Consider the following 19,360-nt stretch of genomic DNA (forward strand, 5'->3'; position numbering starts at 1 on the left):
AACTAGAATGTATACCAAGTCACAACTGCATAAATATAGCTGTAGTCAGATGAGTAATAAGATAACAAGCAGGAAATGAAAGCTTTTACACATCCGATGATGGTGTTAGTGTAGCTACATCAATAAATAAGAACTGTACCTGAAGGAAAATTGAGCTCTATATGACAAATTATTATTAGCTAACCAGCCTAAGCAGTTTCCACTGATTCTATGCTAAGCCATGTTTCATGGTTTTTACTGTATTTAATGGGAGAGTCCAATACCCCATAAAAATGCTGGTCCATATATCACGTGTGCCTCATTGGCCAGCCTGCTATAAAAGGTTTATAACAACGTTAAACCTCATTTTCTTACACATTTGGACAGATTGCTGGTGTGTTAGGAAAAAAATTAAACAGGTCTTCTTAACGGGTCTTTAATCTGTGTTGTAGCACTGCTAAGAATGACATAGCAGAACTGCTTCATAGTCACAAATGTGCCCTGTAGGATCAACCTACCGATATTAAAGGGTACCTCTCATCAAAAAAACTTTTGATATATTATAGATTAATGTATGCAGAATAACTTTATAATTGCATGTTATTAAAAAAATATGCTTCTTTCTATTTAATTTTCCACTTTGAAGAAATGACCACTAGGGGTCTCCCTACCAGTCCTGGCAGCAAGCATTTCAGACTCATGCTGGAGTCCTAAACACTACGAGCTGCCAGTCTGCTTTGTTCACAAAGGAGAACACTCAGAGCTGCCAGCCTGCTTTGTTCACAGCCTGTTTGGCTGTGAACAAAGCAGGCTGGCAGCTCTGAGTGTTTAGGACTCCAGCATGAGTCAGAAATGCTTGCTGACAGGACTGATCGGGAAAAATACAATAGAAAGAAGCATATTTTTCATTAACATGCTATTGGAAAGTTATTCAACATTCATTAATCTAAAATATATCAAAAGTTTATTTGATGAGAGGTACCTTTTAACTATAATTCCCATTTAAGAGTGGTTTCACACATAGTATGCTACAATTTTAGCAACATTCTTGTTGTTTTTTTCAACAACAAAAACTCTGTGGCCAGATGTTTGATGTAAGTCCATAGGGAGTTCTGGAAACTGCATTTTTTGTAGTCTTTTTTTGTCACTTGGGGCAGGGTTATGTGCAACCCGCTTCTTAATAGGGCTGCCTCAACCACAGTGATGGACCACAAGCTATCATAGTTCAGGGCGTTGCAAAGTCAAAGTAATAAACAAACAGGACAAAAGTCAAGAAAAAGGTCATGGCACAAAAGGGTTAACAGCACAGCAAAAGAGCAGACAGGAATGAACATATCAACATTAAATTTGAGTTAAACAAGCCAAGTCAGTCCCAGTGAGAGTGTTGCAGTACAAATACAGAAAGCAGAAGAGTAGTCAGAGAATAAGCTGAGGACTGGCTGAGCAACAATTTTCCTCAGGGTCAACACATCAGAGGAAGTGGAGCGCAGCAGCGACTGGTAACAATCAGAACGACAGGGGATTGGGTCAGGTGAGTATGCCTTTTTTTTTTTATTATTATTAAATCTGCATTGAGATTTTAATTAAGATAGTTTTTTCGTGACATATTCTACTTTAACATAGTGGTAAATTTTCATCTTTACTTGCATCCTTTCTTGGTGAAAAATCCCCAAATGTCATGAAAATTTAGTAAATTTAGCATTTTTCTAACTTTGAAACTCTCTGCTTGAAAGGAAAATGAATATTCCAAATAAATTATATATTTATTCACATATACAATATGTCTACTATATGTTGGCATCATAAAGTTGACATGTTTTTACTTTTGGAAGACATTAGAGGGCTTAAAAGTTCACCAGCAATTTTCCAATTTTTCACGAAGATTTCAAAATCGGAATTTTTCATGGACAAGTCCTGTTTTGAAGTGGATTTGAGGGGCTTTCATGTTAGAAATACCCCATAAATTACTCCATTATAAAAATTGCACCCCTCAAAGTATTCAAAATGACATTCAAAAAGTTTGTTAACCCTTTAGGTGTTTCACAGGAATAGCAGCAGAGTGAAGGAGAAAATTCAAAATCTTCATTTTTTACACTCGCATGTTCTTGCAGAGCCATATATTTTTATTTTTACAAAGGGTAAAAGTAGAGAAATCCCCCCCAAAATTTGTAACCCCATTTTTCTTGAGTAAAGAAATACCTCATAAGTGGATGTAAAGTGCTCTGTGGGTGCACTAGAGGGCTCAGAAGGGAAGGAGTGACAATGGGATTTTGGAGAGTGAATTTTGCTGAAATGGTTTTTGGGGGGCATGTCACATTTAGGAAGCCCCTATGGTGCCAAAACAGCAAAGAAAAACCCACATGGCATACTATTTTGGAAACTACCCCCCTCAAGGAATGTAACAAGGGGTACAGTGAGCCTTAACACCCCACATCCTTAAAGTCGGATGTGTAAATGAAAAAAAAAATTTTTCACTAAAATGCCGTTTTTCCCCCCAAATTTCAAATTTTTACAAGTGGGAATAGGAGAAAATGCCCCCCAAATTTTTACCCCATTTCTTATGAGTATGGAAATACCCCATGTGTGGACGTCAAGTGCTCTGCTGGCACACTAGCAGGCACACTACAATGCTCAGAAGATAAGGAGTTACATTTGGCTTTTGGAAAACAAATTTTGCTGAAATGGTTTTTGGGGGGCATGTCGCATTTAGGAAGCCCCTCAAGGAATGTAAGAAGGTGTTTGATGACTTTTCATTAAAGTCGGATGTATAAATGCACATTTTTTTTTTTACCAAATTTTACATTTTTACAAGGGGTAATAGGAGAAAATGCCCCCAAAATTTGTAACCCCATTTCTTCTGAGTATGGAAATACCCCATGTGTAGATGTCAAGTGCTCTGCTGGCGCACTACAATGCTCAGAAGAGAAGGAGTGCCATTGGGCTTTTGGAGAGAGAATTTGTTTGGAATGGAAGTCGGGGGCCATGAGCATGTACAAAGCCCCCGTGGTGCCAGAACAGTGGGCCCCCCCACATGTGACCCCATTTTGTAAACTATACCCCTCACAAATTTAATAAGGGGTGCAGTGAGCATTTACACCCCACTGGCTATTGACAGATCTTTGGAACAGTGGGCTGTACAAATGAAAAATTACATTTTTCATTTCCACAGACTACTGTTCCAAAAATCTGTCAGACACCTGTGGGGCGTAAATGCTCATTGTTCTGGCACCAAGGAGGCTTTGTAAACACACATGGACTTCAATTCCAGACAAATTTTCTATCCCAAAGCCCAATGGCGCTCCTTGTCTTCTGAGCATTGTAGTTCGCTCGCAGAGCACTTTACATCCACATATGGGGTAAAATGAAAAATTTCGGGTAACAACAGCATTTTAGTAAAAAAAAAATATTTTTTATTTTCCCATCAAACTTTAACCCCTTAAGGACTCAAGGTTTTTCAGTTTTTGCACTTTCGTTTTTTCCTCCTTACCTTTTAAAAATCATAACCCTTTCAATTTTCCACCTAAAAATCCATATTATGGCTTATTTTTTGCCTCACCAATTCTACTTTGCAGTGACATTAGTCATTTTACCCAAAAATTCACGGCGAAACGGAAAAAAAGATAATTGTGCGACAAAATCGAAGAAAGAATGCCATTTTGTAACTTTTGGGGGCTTCCGTTTCTACGCAGTGCATATTTCGGTAAAAATGACACCTTATCATTATTCTGTAGGTCCATGCGGTTAAAATTATACCCTACTTATATAGGTTTGATTTTGTCGTACTTCTGGAAAAAATCATAACTACATGCAGGAAAATTTATAAGGAAAATGTCATCTTCTGAGCCCTATAACATTTTTATTTTTCCACGTACAGGGCAGTATGAGGACAAATTTTTGGCGCCGTGATCTGAAGGTTTTATCGGTACAATTTTTGTTTTGATCGGACTTTTTGATCTCTTTTTATAAATTTTTTAATGGTATAAAAAGTGAACAAAATACGCTTTTTTGGACTTTGGAATTTTTTTACGTGTACGCCATTGAACGTGCGGTTTAATTAGTGATATATTTTTATAGTTTGGACATTTACGCATGCGGCGATACCACATATGTTTATTTTTTTTTTATTTACACTGTTTAATTTTTTTTATGGGAAAAGGGGGGTGATTCAAACTTTTATTAGGGAAGGGGTTAAATGACCTTTATTAACACTTTTTTTTTACTTTTTTTTTGCAGTGTTATAGGTCCCATAGGGACCTATAACACTGCACACACTGATCTCTTGCACAGATCACTGGTGTGTATTAACACGCCTGTGATCAGTGTTATTGGCGCTTGACTGCTCCTGACTGGATCTCAGGCACGGAGCAGTCATTCGTCGATCGGACACCGAGGAGGCAGGTAAGGGCCCTCCCGGTGTTCTGTAAGCTGTTCGGGACCGCGGCGGTCCCGAACAGCCCAACTGACTAGCCGGGATAGTTTCACTTTCACTTTGGAAGCGGCGGTCAAAGCTTCTAAAGGGTTAATACTGCACATTGCAGCGATCGGCAATGTGTGGTATTAGCCGCAGGTCCCAGCCGTTGATGAGCTCTGGGACCGACGCGATGTGATGCGGGGCCGCAGCTCGACCCCGCTTCATATGGCGGGAGCCGGCGCAGGACGTAAATATACGTTCTGCGTCGTTAAGGGGTTAACGAAAATTCGTCCAACATCTGTGGGGTGTTAAGGCTCACTATACCCCTTGTTGCGTTTCGTGAGGAATGTAGTTTCCAAAATGAGGTCACACGTGGGTATTTATTTTTTTGCGTTTATATCAGAACCGCTGTAAAATCAGCCACCCCTGTGCAAATCACCAATTTAGGCCTGAAATGTACATAGTGCGGGCTCACTCCTGAGCCCTGTTGTGCGCCCGCAGAACATTTTACGCCCACATATGGGATATTTCCATACTCTTTGGGGGTCTTTTTCTCCTTTTACCTCTTGTGAAAATAAAAAGTATGGGGCAACACCAGCATATTAGTGTAAACATTTTTTTTTTTTACACTAACAGGCTGGTGTAGCCCCCAACTTTTCCTTTTCATAAAGGGTAAAGGAGAAAAAGTCCCCAAAATTTGTAACTCTATTGCTCCCGAGTACGGAAATACCCCATATGTGGCCCTAAACTGTTTACTTGAAATACGACAGGGCTCCGAAGTGAGAGAGCGCCATGCTCATTTGAGGACTAAATTAGGGGTTGCATAGGGGTGAACATAGGGTTATTCTACGCCACTGATTCCCAAACAGGGTGCCTCCAGCTGTTGCTAACCCAGCATGCCTGGAGAGTCAGTGGCTGTGCAACAGCTGGAGGTTCCGTTTTGGAAACACTGCCATACGATACGTTTTCATTTTTATTGGGAGGGACAGTGTAAGTGCAGGGCTCGAGTCCTGCAGGAATGCACAGGAACGGCGTTCCTTTGCTTTTTCCAGAGGAGGAACGCCGTCCCTGTTACACTAGTCCTGTAGGACCGACCTCTGGATTATTCTTACCCTCCCTCCGTCTCCTCCCCTGGCCCGGACTGCTAGATGCTGGAGATGTAGGACCTGTAGGACCTTTGATGATGTCACCATCACATGTTGGGGCGGAGCTTAGCTGTGGAGGAGAGGAAAGATCGTGGTTGAAGGACCTGTGTGATGCTGTGGAGGAGGCGGGGCTGAACTGGAGGAGACATGTCACATGTCACCCCAGTAAGGTAATTACATGGAAGGAGATTTGTTACATTGTGTCACCCCAGTAGTAAGGAGATCACATGAGGAGGGGGGTTGTTACAGTGTGTCACCTCAGTAGTAAGGAGATTACATGAGGAGGAGGTTTGTTAGAGTGTGTCACCCCAGTAGTAAGGAAATTAAATGAGGAGGAGGTTTGTTACAGTGTGTCAACCCAGTAGTAAGGAGATTACATGAGTAGGTTTGTTACAGTGTGTCACCCCAGTAGTAAGGAGATTACATGAGAAGGTTTGTTACAGTGTGTCACCCCAGTAGTAAGGAGATTACATGAGGAGGAGGTTTGTTACAGTGTGTCACCCCGGTAGTAAGGAGATTACATGAGTAGGTTTGTTACAGTGTGTCACCCCAGTAGTAAGGAAATTACATGAGTAGGTTTGTTACAGTGTGTCACCTCAGTAGTAAGGAGATTACATGAGGAAGAGGTTTGTTACAATGTGTCACCCCAGTAGTAAGGAGATGACATGAGGAGTAGGTTTGTTACAGTGTGTCACCCCAGTAGTAAGGAGATTACATGAGGAGTAGGTTTGTTACAGTGTGTCACTCTTATACTCCATAGGCAGCTGTATGCCTTTGGCCTATAAGAATTCTGGAACCATGCAGGATGTCAAGTTTTAGTAAATTTTTGGGTTATTTTTGTGCAAATGGGGGGGGGGGGTTATTAGAAATCTTTGAGTTCCCATACTTATTTTTCCAGGACTTGACCCCTGTGTAAGGGGGTGTATATGTAGTGTTTTACCCTTTATTATGTGTTAGTGTAGTTTAGTGCTTTTAGTGTACATTTACACGTGCGGGGGGTTAGAGAGAGTTTCCCGCTAGGAGTTTGAGCTGCGGTGGAAATTTTGCCGCAGCTCAAACTTGAAGCAGGAAACTCACTGTAAACCCAACCATGTGAATGTACCCTGTACATGGGGGGGGGGGAACCTCCAGCTGTTGCAAAACTACAACTCCCAGCATGTACTGATCGTCGAAGGATGATGAAGTTATACAACAGCTGGAGGTACGCACCTACAACTCCCAGCATGGTGAGACAGCAGTTTGCTGTGTGGGCATGCTGGGAGTTGTAGTTTTGAAAGATCTGAAGGGCCACAGTTTAGAGACCACTGCACAGTGATCTCCAAACTGTGGTCCTCCAGATGTTGCAAAACTACAAATCCCAGCATGCCTAGACAGCAAACTGCTGTGTGGGCATGCTGGGAGTTGTAGTTTTATAAGATCTAGAGGGCCACAGTTTAGAGATCACTGCACAGTGATCTCCACACTGTAGCCCTCCAGCTGTTGCAAAACTACAAATCCTAGCATGCCCAAACATTAAACAGATGTCTGGGCATGCTGGGAGTTGTAGTTTTGCAACATCTGGAGGGCTACAGTTTAGAGACTGTATAGTGGTCTCCAAACTGTAGCCCTCCAGATGTTGCTAGGCAACTCACTGGCTTCCATAGTCTGCAGCACGCCACACCAGGGAGCCAGCCGCACGTCATCGCCGCTCGCCAATCACTGCCGCCAATGCCGGTGGTAAGTTGACCTCCGGCACCAGTCAGTTCCCCTGTTCTGCCCGGACTACTGTGGGTGGGCAGAATAGGGGAACCAAACTTCTATCCCTTCAGGGGTACCTCTTCCAATCCCCCTTATTTTCCGGGTCGCCGAAATGAGCCCCCTGGGCAGGCAGGCATCCCAGTCTGGTCCCCGACCGGCTAGCGGCAGGGACCGAAATTCCCACAGGCGTACCCATAAGCCCTCAGTCCTTAAGGACTTTAAAACGGGGGCATATGGATACGCTCGGCGTCCTTAAGGGGTTAAAGGTAACAACTAATATATATATATATATATATATATATATATATATATATATATATATATATATGTATATATACAATTCATTCTTATTTTCATTCCAAAGGCGTCTATAGCCTGTTGCATCATTTTGGTGTTGAATTATTTTGCATAGGGGACCAGGAACTTAAGTTATGTCCCTTTAGTAATTCTAATAATAACAGTTTTATAAGAATATGCTAGTAAAGCAATTTCCCATTTCAGTATTTTCAAACTGTTAGCTGTGGAGTTCTAGTAACATTTTTCTTTGGGTTAATAGAGTTCTCTATTCCCTGAGCTGTCTTTTTGTACACTATATTGACTGAGAGATAACACTTCAAACTGTGTGTCTCTGAATATTTCATTACACATCACCTCAGTCATTCCAGCAATCAACGTGTAACACTGTATTAATTAGTGTAGGCTAATGGCTATGGACGTGTACCACAACTAGAAAAATAAAAACACAACATACAAGACTTTAAAGCATTTAAAATAAAAATACCCGTGAGGCTCTCCCTCTGCACAAGAAAATATAAAAAACAACAACTTAAAAGGCATCAACAGTCATTAACAGAGCATTCAGAAGAATACATAACTGATACAGACATGTAAGCGTATTGTTCCTAAATCACAGCATTGTATATAAGTAAAGTGACTTGATAACTACTCTGCGGACTTCAGCGCTCCTTGGAGATTTATCTACAGCTTCTTAACTCCCTGTAGTGTTCTCCCTTAATTAATTTGGTGGGCTGAATACACTAATTGCACAATATGCACAATGGAACAGCGGGGCTCATACTAGTGCTTTTCTATCACATAAGGCACTGGAAACAAATTCTGTTTATATAGACAGATTTTCTTGAGGGATTTTCACACCTCTAAAACATAACTACATGTGGGAGCCATATATTTAGCACCAGAAAAGAGATGGGATCCTGTCATGGAAATGCAGGAAAGCCTTTCCCAAAACATAATGAGTAGTCACACACAGCGTTTTGTTGTAGCTTAGCATTTCTTTTTTGTAGCCAAAGTCAGAAGTGGATATAAAAGAAATATAAAAAAAGGGCTTATATTTCATCTTCTTCTACTGTATTACAATAATCTTTATTGTATTGCACCAACACGGTTCGCAGCACTTTACAATTCTGAGGGTATGTATACAAACAGAAGCCAGATATAACAAAAATACATAATTATTATTATACAATAAGTCACAAGAGCTTGCAATCTATGAGGAAGAAGGGTTGAGAGAAAAGGCAGAAAGCTTGTTTATAAATAGGGTATTGCTCATAAAGGTGGGTAAACCGGTCACCAGACATTCTTTGTATGTACAGGTAAAAGTACAGGGTGACTCGGCTGAATGAAAGCGTGGGGAAAAGGGGGGTAGTAATAATAGGGGAGACTGATTAGGGAATATGTCTGTCTATAAATATGAGTTTTAAGGGTACACTTAAAAATGTAGATGTTAGGACTAAGTCTGATGATTCGGGCTATCAAGACGTTAGCCTTAGATTATCGTTTAGAACATAGAGCCTGGGCAGGGTGGTAGAGAGCGATGAGGAAGATGTGGAAAGGTACAGCACTGTGGACAGCTTTGTGGTTGAGAGTTTAGTTGAGGCACAGGGTAAAGGCATCAGTGTAGCTTCTGGATAGAAAGAGGAGTCTGGCTGTTGTATTCAGCATAGATTGAACAGGAAAATGTTTTGAGAAGGGAAAACTGATTAGTAATGGGTGTCAGTAGTCCACATGTACAGTATCCTTCACAAATTTTACGTGCAGATTTGAAGCTGCAGATTTTATGCTGCAGAATACAATGTTAACTAAATGACTGAACAGAGCTTCAAATCTGCAGCTTCAAATGCTGTGCATCAAATATGCGCAGGATACTGTACATATGAATACACCCTTAAGAGTTTTAGCTTTTTTAACAATAAGAAAAGGATACATTTTGGAGATGTTTTGAAGGTGCAGGAGCATGCAAAGGATATAAAATAGAGAGTGAAAGACAGATATGAGCCTAACATGCCTAGAAGTTAGGACAATACTACACAAGGGGATGGAAATGTCCGGTTTAGGTAGGTTAGCAGATGTAAATGCAGGAAATTCAGTATTAGTAAGATAAGGTTTCAGATAAAGAGAGGATACGATCATTGAGGCAGCAGTAACCAATGTTTTGTAGAAGTGCAGGGTTATTGTCACAGGAAGAGGTATCTGGCTGTCATCAGTGTAGAGATGTTACTGAGACAGAGAGTGGCTGACTTGAGATTTAGCTACCACAAAAAGTGCAGAAGCCAGTGAAAGAGAGATGGAGCCATGTCCATAGTTAGCTGCACACAGGGCCGCCATCTGGAATTAGGGGACACATACTGCTGATGCCCCCCCCCCCCCCAGCTACTAGGGTAGCTTATGCATTGCCAGTAGTAGAAAATTTCTCAAGAAAATGAAGTATTTCTCACGGAAATGGATTGCAGTAACACATGTTTTGCTATACACATTGTGGTGTCCCGGTACAGTATCCTATCCGGTACCTTTTTATTGTGGGTCTCCATATCCAGAGTCCCTAGGACATCGGGGTTCCTGTTGTCCTGTCCACCCCTAGTCACCTCTCATCCAGATGGTTATTGCACCAATAGCTTACTTAGGAAGCATGTAAATATTATATAAAAGCTCTATAAATAGTTAATTACCTGTCCCATAGCGTAACAGGACCTGCGGGTCAAGTGGTTAGGTGAACTCTATGGTATTTCTGCCTGAGGACCTTTGGAGGTCCTTGTGACGTAGTCAATCCCATCACTCATTGTAACAGTGAATGACGGATGTTCGGACCAATCAGATTAGCCCCGCCCCCTTCACATATAAGGGAGCGGCTGCCATGTTCTCGCTCTCTTGTTCCTGTGCAGGAAATTGAACAACATAACTCATAAGGATGCCTATCCTCTCCCTCGCATCGAAGAATCCTTGACAGCGTTGGGGTCTGCCGCCTACTTTTCCACACTGGATCTGATGAGCGGCTACTGGCAGGTGCCAATGGCAGAAGAGGACAGAGAGAAGACCGCATTTGTGACCCCTATGGGTCTCTTTGAGTTCAAAAGTATGCCCTTTGGACTGTGCAATGCACCAGCTACTTCCCAACGCCTAATGGAGCGATGCTTTGGGCATCTTAACTTCCAGAGTGTTCTGTTGTATTTAGATGACTTCATCGTCTATTCTCGAACATATCAGGAACACCTGGATCACCTGAAACAAGTTTTCCAAGTCCTTATCCGACATGGACTCAAGGTTAAACCTTCCAAATGTCACTTCCTAAAGCCACAAGTGCACTACCTAGGACATGTCGTCAGTGCTCAAGGAGTCCAGCCTGATCCAGACAAATTGAGTGCTGTGAAAGAGTGGCCTACACCTAGAACGGTGCGAAACGTCCGAAGTCCCCCATTTTGCTCAAATTGCTGGACCCTTGACAGAATTACTGAGAGGGACTGCCCGGGATAATTATAATGGGAGGCTTCCCATCCAGTGGGCCGAAGAACAAGAAGATGCCTTTCGAGCCCTGAAGTACCTCCTCACGGAACCCTCCATATTGGCGTATCCTGACTACAGCCTGCCGTTCCGTTTGTACACAGACGCTTTGAAGGTTTGGGGGCGGTCTTATCTCAAGTGCAAGATGGCAAGGAGAGGGTGATTGCCTATGCCAGCCTTCATCTTCGAGGTGCTGAGAAGAATTATGCTAACTATAGCTTCTTCAAGCTGGAGCTCCTGGCCCTGGTTTGGACTATTACTGAGAAGTTTAAGGACTATCTGGCTGCTACTCCCTTCACGGTCTACACTGATAACAACCCCTTGGCCCATTTAAACACTGCTAAGTTGGGAGCTCTTGAACAGCGTTGGGCCTCTCGGTTGGCCAACTATGATTTCAACATTAAGTACCGCAGCGGAAAAACCAATGTTAATGCGGATGTACTTTCTCACATGGCCCCGGGAGAAGCACCTCCTACTGAAGATGTGTGGGAAGATGTAGAAATGCCTCCCTTCTACAGAATGCTCTAACTGCCCAGGATGGTGACGGCCCTGAATCTTCCAAAGTCTCTGAAGATCTGTCCACCTGGAAGACACTTCAGGATGAAAGCAGGGTTATCAGGGACCTCTTCGACTATTGCCTCCACAAGAAAGTGCCTACTCGGGTGCGCAAGGCCCACAGAGACTTTGAATTGAAGCGGCTGTGGCGGCAGAGGAATCGCCTGTTCCTGCACAAGGGGTTGGTCTACCGAAATTCCCTGGACCAAGTCTCAGGAGACCGCATACACCAGATTGTGGTTCCCAGAAGGGATGCAGCCATGGTTCTGAATGCCTATCATGATCAATCCGGACACTTCGGGGTCCATAAGACAGAGATCACCGTCAGAAGGAGATTTTACTAGATTGGGATGCGGGAGACATCGAGAAATGGTGTGCCGAGTGCTCCGTGTGCAACGTGATAAAGAACCCCCAGAGGGACGCAAGAGCCCCTTTGCATCCCATCTGTACAGAAAGGCCGAATCAAATTGTTGCCTTGGACCATGTGAAGCTGGCCCCCACTCGATCTGGCTATTGTCATGCTCTAACTATGGTGGATCATTATTCCAAGTGGGTGGTCGTGGTCCCCGCCAAGGATCTTACCGCCAAGACTGCTGCTCAACTCTTCTATCGACATTGGATCCAACCTCTGGGGTGTCCCGAATCGGTCCTCACGGATCGAGGAACCGCCTTTGAAGCCCAGTTGTTCCAGGAACTTTGCCTGTTGCATGATTGCAAGAAGCTCCGGACAACGGCCTACCATCCCCAAGGGAATGGGCTCTGCGAGAGGATCAATCAAGTGTTCATCCAGATGCTCAGAGCAGCCTCTGTCTTAAAGCACAAAGAGTGGCCTCAGCTGTTGCCTGAACTGGAAATTTACAACAACACTGTTCACTGCTCTACGGGGTATACGCCCTTTTTCCTGATGATGGGCCGACACGGCCAATTGCCAAAGGATCGAACCTTCGGGCTACAGGCACCTTTCAACAATTCTCCTCAGGCTTCCCAAGGTGGTTGTCAGAGCATCAACGAAGAATTGAGGAAGCCAAGGTCATCGTTGAGAAGAAAATGGGTGAAGTTCATGAACGCCAGCAGAAAGATTATAATCGACATGCTTCGGCTCAGCCCTTGCAGCTTGGAGATAAAGTGTGGCTCAGAAAATTTCCTAGAACCCATAAATTGGACTCCCTGTGGGAAACGGAGCCATATACCATTACTGCGGTTCCTTATCCCGAAACGGACGTGTACGAGATACAAAAAAACGGGTTCGAGCCACAGGTGGTTCACCGGAATAGGATAAAAGTGTGCCTGAAAGAAGATATGCTTGACCCATCTCCTCCTACTCCTTCTGATCCTCCTGCTACTTCTACTCCACCTCCACCAAGGCCAATGAGAGAAAATGTGCCGGGAGAAGGAATTCATCCCACTATGGACGTTCCTTTGTTCCCATCTCAGCAGCCTACCATGTATTGGGGAATACCATTCCCAGCTCCCTCCAATCAGCCGCCACTGGTTGCACCGCCCAGTCAGTTGCCAGTAGCTGTTGCTCCCTGTCAACCACCATTGGTTGCTACATCCAACATCAGTCCTGCTCCAGTGACTGTTGCTGATATTGATGCCACTACTCCAACTGTCGTAAGAGAACCCCTCAGTTCAACCGAAGATGTTGCTTCCGTTTCCAGCCCTCCAGCTGGTCCCTCGGGGACTGAAGTTCTTGAAGAATCCTCAAGTGAAGGAACTCCTGATGACTCGGAGGTGGTGTTGCGGCGGTCTCAAAAGACTACACAGGGCAAACTACCCATCAGGGACCAGGACTCACATTTAGTACCTGCACACATAGTACCTTTGATAACCCACTTCAATGCTCTGCCAATCACTTTTCAGTACCCTAGATATTGATACCCAATTCCTGCCACTGTTAGGTACACTTCTTCTTCTCCTTCTTTGCGTGTGTGAGATGCTCTGCCTGGCCAGTAGGTGCTCTTGCTAATATAGAATTAAAAACGTAATTCTAAGAATAACCTAGATAGGTTGTTTTTGAAAGTGCTCTAGGGATAAGTAGCGTGTAGCCGATAGACCCTAGCAGCCACCCTTAATGTGACCTAGCTTCCGGCTAGCCAGTATAACCTTATGTGTACTTACAGGTAACTTATTGTTGGCGAATAAAATGTGTGAGATAATAAAAGTGTCTAGTCAGCTTGAAACTAAAGGTAAATAGAGCTGTACTAATGTCTAGTAAGTCACATAAAGAGTTATACTAATGTTCAGTTTAGCCTCATAGAATGTGTAGAGAATTAATAGGACGTCTTAGGAGCTAGCAACTACATGTCAGATAGCTGCCTAATTGTCTAGTAAGCTTTAGACTGTATAAGAAGTTTAATAAAGTTGTCTAGGAAGCTAGAAACTAAAGGATAGATAGCTTCTTCAAATGTCTAGATAGCATTCTTGTCTAGATAGCACCAATGCCTAGATAGATTCTAATTGTCTAGTCCAGATACTAGTAAGAGTATCAAAAGAATGTAAATGTGTTCAATGTTTACTTAGGATGTATAGCAAATTTATAGATCATCCTGTTCTAGTCCTAGTCCCTCTATCTTAGGGGACAGACGTCGAGGTCGACTTATCTTAAGTAAGGGGGTTTGTGGTGTCCCGGTACCGTATCCTATCCGATACCTTTTTATTGTGGGTCCCAATAGCCAGAGTCCCTAGGACGTCGGGGTTCCTGTTGTCCTGTCCACCCCTAGTCACCTCTCATCCAGATGGTTATTGCACCAATAGCTTACTTAGGAAGCATATAAATATTATATAAAAGCTCTATAAATTAGTTAATTACCTGTCCCATAGCGTAACAGGACCTGCGGGTCACGTGGTTAGGTGAACTCTATGGTATTTCTGCTTGAGGACCTTTGTAGGTCCTTGTGACGTAGTCAATCCCATCACTCATTGTAACAGTGAATGACGGATGTTCGGACAAATCAGATTAGCCCCACCCCCTGCCCATATAAGGGAGCAGCGGCCATGTTCTCGCTCTCTTGTTCCTGTGCAGCCAAGCTGTAAGCATCTCTCTTGTTCCTGTGCAAGCAAGCAAGAAGCATCTGCGCTGCTGAGATCTGTGAGTCTAGGCCTGAACCTTGCGGCGATGGACTATAACTTCTAAATTCTGAGTGTATCAATCCCCACGCACTCTGCAAGATCACCACACAGGTGGCTGAGGAGATGCGAAGCACAGAAGGGATGAGACAACACGTAGTCAGGATAGCTGTAGGTCAGGGCAGGCAGCACAGTAGCGTAGTCAGGACTTGGCAGAAGTTCAGTAGGCAGGCGGCAGAGAAGAAAGGTCAAGGTCACAAGAGCAGGAGATCTGGTACACGGCAAGGCAATACAAAGGAAAGCTTTCTCTAGGGCACAAGGCAACAAAGATCCGGCAGAGAACTGAGGAGGGTGGAGGAATTTATCAACAAGACACAGGTGGTTACACTAATGAGCTTACTGGCCCTTTAAATCTTAAAGCTTCAGCGCGCGCACGCCCTAAGGGACGGGGACACTTGTGCCGGAGCAGAGAGGTGGAAGTAGAGGCAGGGGAAACACCCGGAGAGTGACGGACTGGGGCTCGCATGCGGGTGCGTCCCGCAGTGTGAGTCCCAGCCCCGATGCCAGCAGAAGGTAAGGGGACCATGTGCTCATGGCCAGCGTGTGAGGCAAGAGCGCATAGCGTAACAGTACCCCCCCCCCCCCTTTGGTCTCCCCCTCCTTTTACGAGAGAGGAAACTCCTGAGAAGGTCACGGTCCAGGATATTGGGAATACGTAACGTAGCAGGTAGATGGAGTTGTAGGAAACAGGATTCATCTTTTGTAGAATCTGGAAGGGACCAAGGTAGCGGGGACCGAGCTTGTAACAGGGGATCTTGAAGTGGATGTATTTAAATGAAAGCCACACCATGTCACCAGGAGAGAAGGATGTAGGAGGTCTTCTACCTTTATCAGCTTGCGCCTTCATGCGTGAAGAAGCCTGGGACAATGACTGTTGGGTCTGTTGCCAGATGGTGAAGAAGTCATGGACCAGCTCATCAACAGCAGGCACACCGGAGGAGACTGGGAGAGGAAGAGGAGGATGGAGATGGAGTCCGTAGACAACAAAAAAGGGAGACGACCTCGTGGATTATATGAGAATTTAGCCCAGGGGAGAAGGTCGACCCAATCATCTTGGCGAGCTGAAACAAAATGCAGAAGATAAGTCTCAAGGATTTGATTGACCCTTTCCACCTGACCGTTGGACTGAGGGTGGTAGGCCGAGGAGAAGTCCAGATTGATGTCCAGACGGTTACAAAGGGCTCGCCAGAACTTAGAGACAAACTGCACACCTCGATCCGAAATGATATGTTGTGGAAGACCATGTAAACGAAAGACATGCGATAAGAAGTACTTCGCCAGCTGTGGAGCAGAAGGAAGACCTGGTAGAGGAATGAAGTGAGCCATCTTGGAAAACCGATCTACCACGACCCAGATGACAGTGTTATTATGAGAAGGTGGCAGATCGGTGATGAAATCCATGGCGATATGGGACCAGGGAGTCTCTGGAATGGGTAAAGGCTGTAAGAGTCTTTGCCGAGGAGTTTTGTCACGGGCACAAGTTACACAGGACCGAACAAAATCAGAAACATCACGTTCAAGATGGGGCCACCAGTAGTGCCGGGAAATAAGAAGTAGGGTCTTGCGTATTCCAGGATGTCCTGCTGTCAAGGAAGAATTACCCCATTTCAAGACCTTGCGTCTCAATCTGGTGGGCACAAAGGATTTTCCCGGAGGAATTTGCTGAATCTCGGCAGGAGCGGCAGGAATCAAACGGTCAGGAGGAATAATGTGCCTAGGCGTGGAGTCCAAACTAATGACGTCAGAGGACCTGGAGAGTAACGGACTGGGGCTCGCATGCAGGTGCGTCCAGCAGAAGGTAAGGGAACCATGCGCTCACGGCCAGTGTGTGAGGCCAGAGCGCATAGCGTAACACCATAATTTTTGTCAAAGCCAGTTTCATTATTTTGTTTATCAAAATGATTACGCAATCCAATAGCAATGTCTGATTGTAATCATTTAATTTTTAGTAAATTTTTATCATTATTACTTTTGTCAGTTTCAAGTTACTACAGGAAGCATTGCAGGTTTTTCTGACTTTAACAGAAGGGTATCAAAAATTTTGTCCATGTCTGTAAATTTCTAAATGTGTATGATGTAGGTGGGTCCAAAGGAAGATGAGAAATATTGAGAGAGAAGGACAGAAGGCAGAGGTCATAGAGCTGCAACAGAGTGCTAGCACACTTAAAAACAGAGTATGTTCGGAAGAAGACCAGGTCAAGTAATTTCCTATCCTTGTGCATAGGAGTTGGTAAGCTGGAAGAGGCAGATGGGGAGATTGGACTTTTAAAATCACCCATTATGAGAGTAGGTACGGTATTTAGGTAGATAGAAAATGATGAAGCCAGGCTGTAAAGTAATTATGAAATTGAATGAGCCAGATGGTCTGTAGACAACTGCCCCTCTTAAAGGAGTCTGACGGTATGGACCTACAAAGAGGGGAATGAGAGTGTAGGTACAGAAGGAAGGACGTGAAAAGTGCATTGTTAGGCAGAAGGTATGCCCATTCCTCTACCATGTATGCTATTCTGTTCCCTGCCACAAGTCAAATAGTTAGTTAGGTCTCCTCCCAGCCTGGCAGGAGACCAAACTCAGTTGTGCGGGGCATGACGAGGCACAGCTCTCGCAGGCTTCAGTGATGTTGCGTATTCTGGGAAATGTCGACTTTCTCCTACCGGAAGTTCCCACAATGTGAGCAAAGGGAAAGGTATTATACACAGCTTTTTAAAGCTTGGGAAAAAATGTAAACCCCTTAACGATGCCGGACGTAAATGTACGTCCTGGTGAGCTGGTACTTAACGCACCAGGACGTACATTAACATCCTATACATAACCGCGAGCTATGGAGCGATGCTCAGGTCATGCGCGGCAGGTCCCGGCTGCTATCAGCAGCCAGGGACCCGACGGTAATGGCGGACATCCACGATCACGTGGATGTCCGCCATTAACCCCTCAGATGCCGTGATCAATACAGATCACGGCATCTGCGGCAGTGCGGTACTTTGAATGGATGACGGATCGCCCGCAGCGCTGCCATGGGGATCTGATCATCCAGCATGGCGGCCGGAGGTCGAGCAATCGAGCAGACCAGAGCAGAAGATGACCGATAATACTGATCAGTGCTATGTCCTATGCATAGCACTGAACAGTATTAGCAATCGAATGATTGCTATAAAAAGTCCCCTATGGGGACTATTAAAGTGTAAAAATAAAAGTAAAAAAAAGTTTTTAAAAAAGTAAAAAAAACATTTGAAAAACCCCCTCCCATTTTCACTATTTCACCCCCAAAAAGTGTTAAAAAAATATTTTATATACATATTTGGTATCGCCACGTGTGTAAATATCCCAACTATTAAAATAAAATGTTAATGATATCATATGGTGAACGTTGTGAACGTAAAAAAAAAAAAAAGTTTTATATAAGCAAATATGGTATCAATAAAAAGTACAGATCACAGCGCAAAAAAATGAGCCATCATACCGCGGCTTATACGGGAGAATGAAAAAGTTATAGGTCTTCAAAATAGGGGGATTTTTTTTTTCACGGGTATCATGGGTATCATTTTAATCGTATTGACCCAAAGAATAAAGAACACATGTAATTTTTACCGTAAATTGTACGGCGTGAAAACAAAACCTTCCAAAATTAGCAAAATTGCTGTTTTCCTTTTAATTTCCCCACACAAATAGTATTTTTTTGGTTGCGCCATACATTTTATAGTAAAGTGAGTGATGGCAGTACAACGAACAACTGGTCGCGCAAAAATAAAGCCTTCATACTAGTCTGTGGATGAAAATATAAAAGAGTTATGATTTGAAGGCGAGGAGGAAAAAACGAAAACGTAAAAATAAGGCACAAATCGGCTGAGTCCTCAAAGGGGTACTACGCCCCTAGCATCTTATCCCCTATCCAAAGGATAGGAGATAAGATGTCAGATCGCCGGGGTCCAGCTGCTTGGGACCCCCGGGATCTCGGCCGCCCCCTTGTGATGTCATTGCCCTTCCCCTCAATACAAGTCTATGGGAGGGGGCATGGCAGCCATCATGCCCCCTCCCATAGACTTGCATTAAGGGGGTGGTCCGTGACATCACGAGGGGGCGGAACCGTGATGTCACGATGCTCCGGCCCCTGTATCACCAGTCATTACGCACAGATAGAGCATGCTCTGTGCAGTAATGATAGCGGGGTGTCGGAGACGAGATTCCGGGGGTCCCCAGCAGCGGGACCCCAGCGATCTGACATCTTATCCCCTATCCTTTGGATAGGGGATAAGATGCTAGGGGCGGAGTACCCCTTTAAGGGGTTAAAGGCAAGAGGGGTATTAGGAGTAGTTAGTGAATATAATCTGAGTTAGTTTAGAAAATGTGGTTTGATGACAAGTACTCTTTAAACTTTTTACCTCGCATAGAGTCACTTTCAGCCAAAAGCAGCACAAGAAACTGCAGCCAGCTATGCTTACTTGAATGGGTCTAGCTTCAGTTCCTTGTGCAAGCAAAAAACAGTAAGGCTATGTTCACACAGCATATTTTTCTAAGGGAAATAATTAGCTGCGCAATATGTGGCAGAAATCCTAATGGTAGCTTTGGTTTTCTGCTGCATATTTTGGATCTGATTATTAATCATGTGCAT

At 44.0% G+C, this 19,360-nt stretch overlaps 1 protein-coding gene across 5 annotated transcripts in view; it reads right to left on the bottom strand.

Annotated features, from left to right (window-relative positions):
- The window catches only part of KCNQ4 (potassium voltage-gated channel subfamily Q member 4), a 215,947-nt gene that overhangs the window by 125,456 nt on the left and 71,131 nt on the right, over positions 1–19,360 (bottom strand). The window lies entirely within an intron of this gene.

Source organism: Hyla sarda, chromosome 2 (genome assembly GCF_029499605.1).
Source record: "Hyla sarda isolate aHylSar1 chromosome 2, aHylSar1.hap1, whole genome shotgun sequence".
In the NCBI taxonomy this organism is placed as follows: Eukaryota; Metazoa; Chordata; class Amphibia; order Anura; family Hylidae; genus Hyla; species Hyla sarda.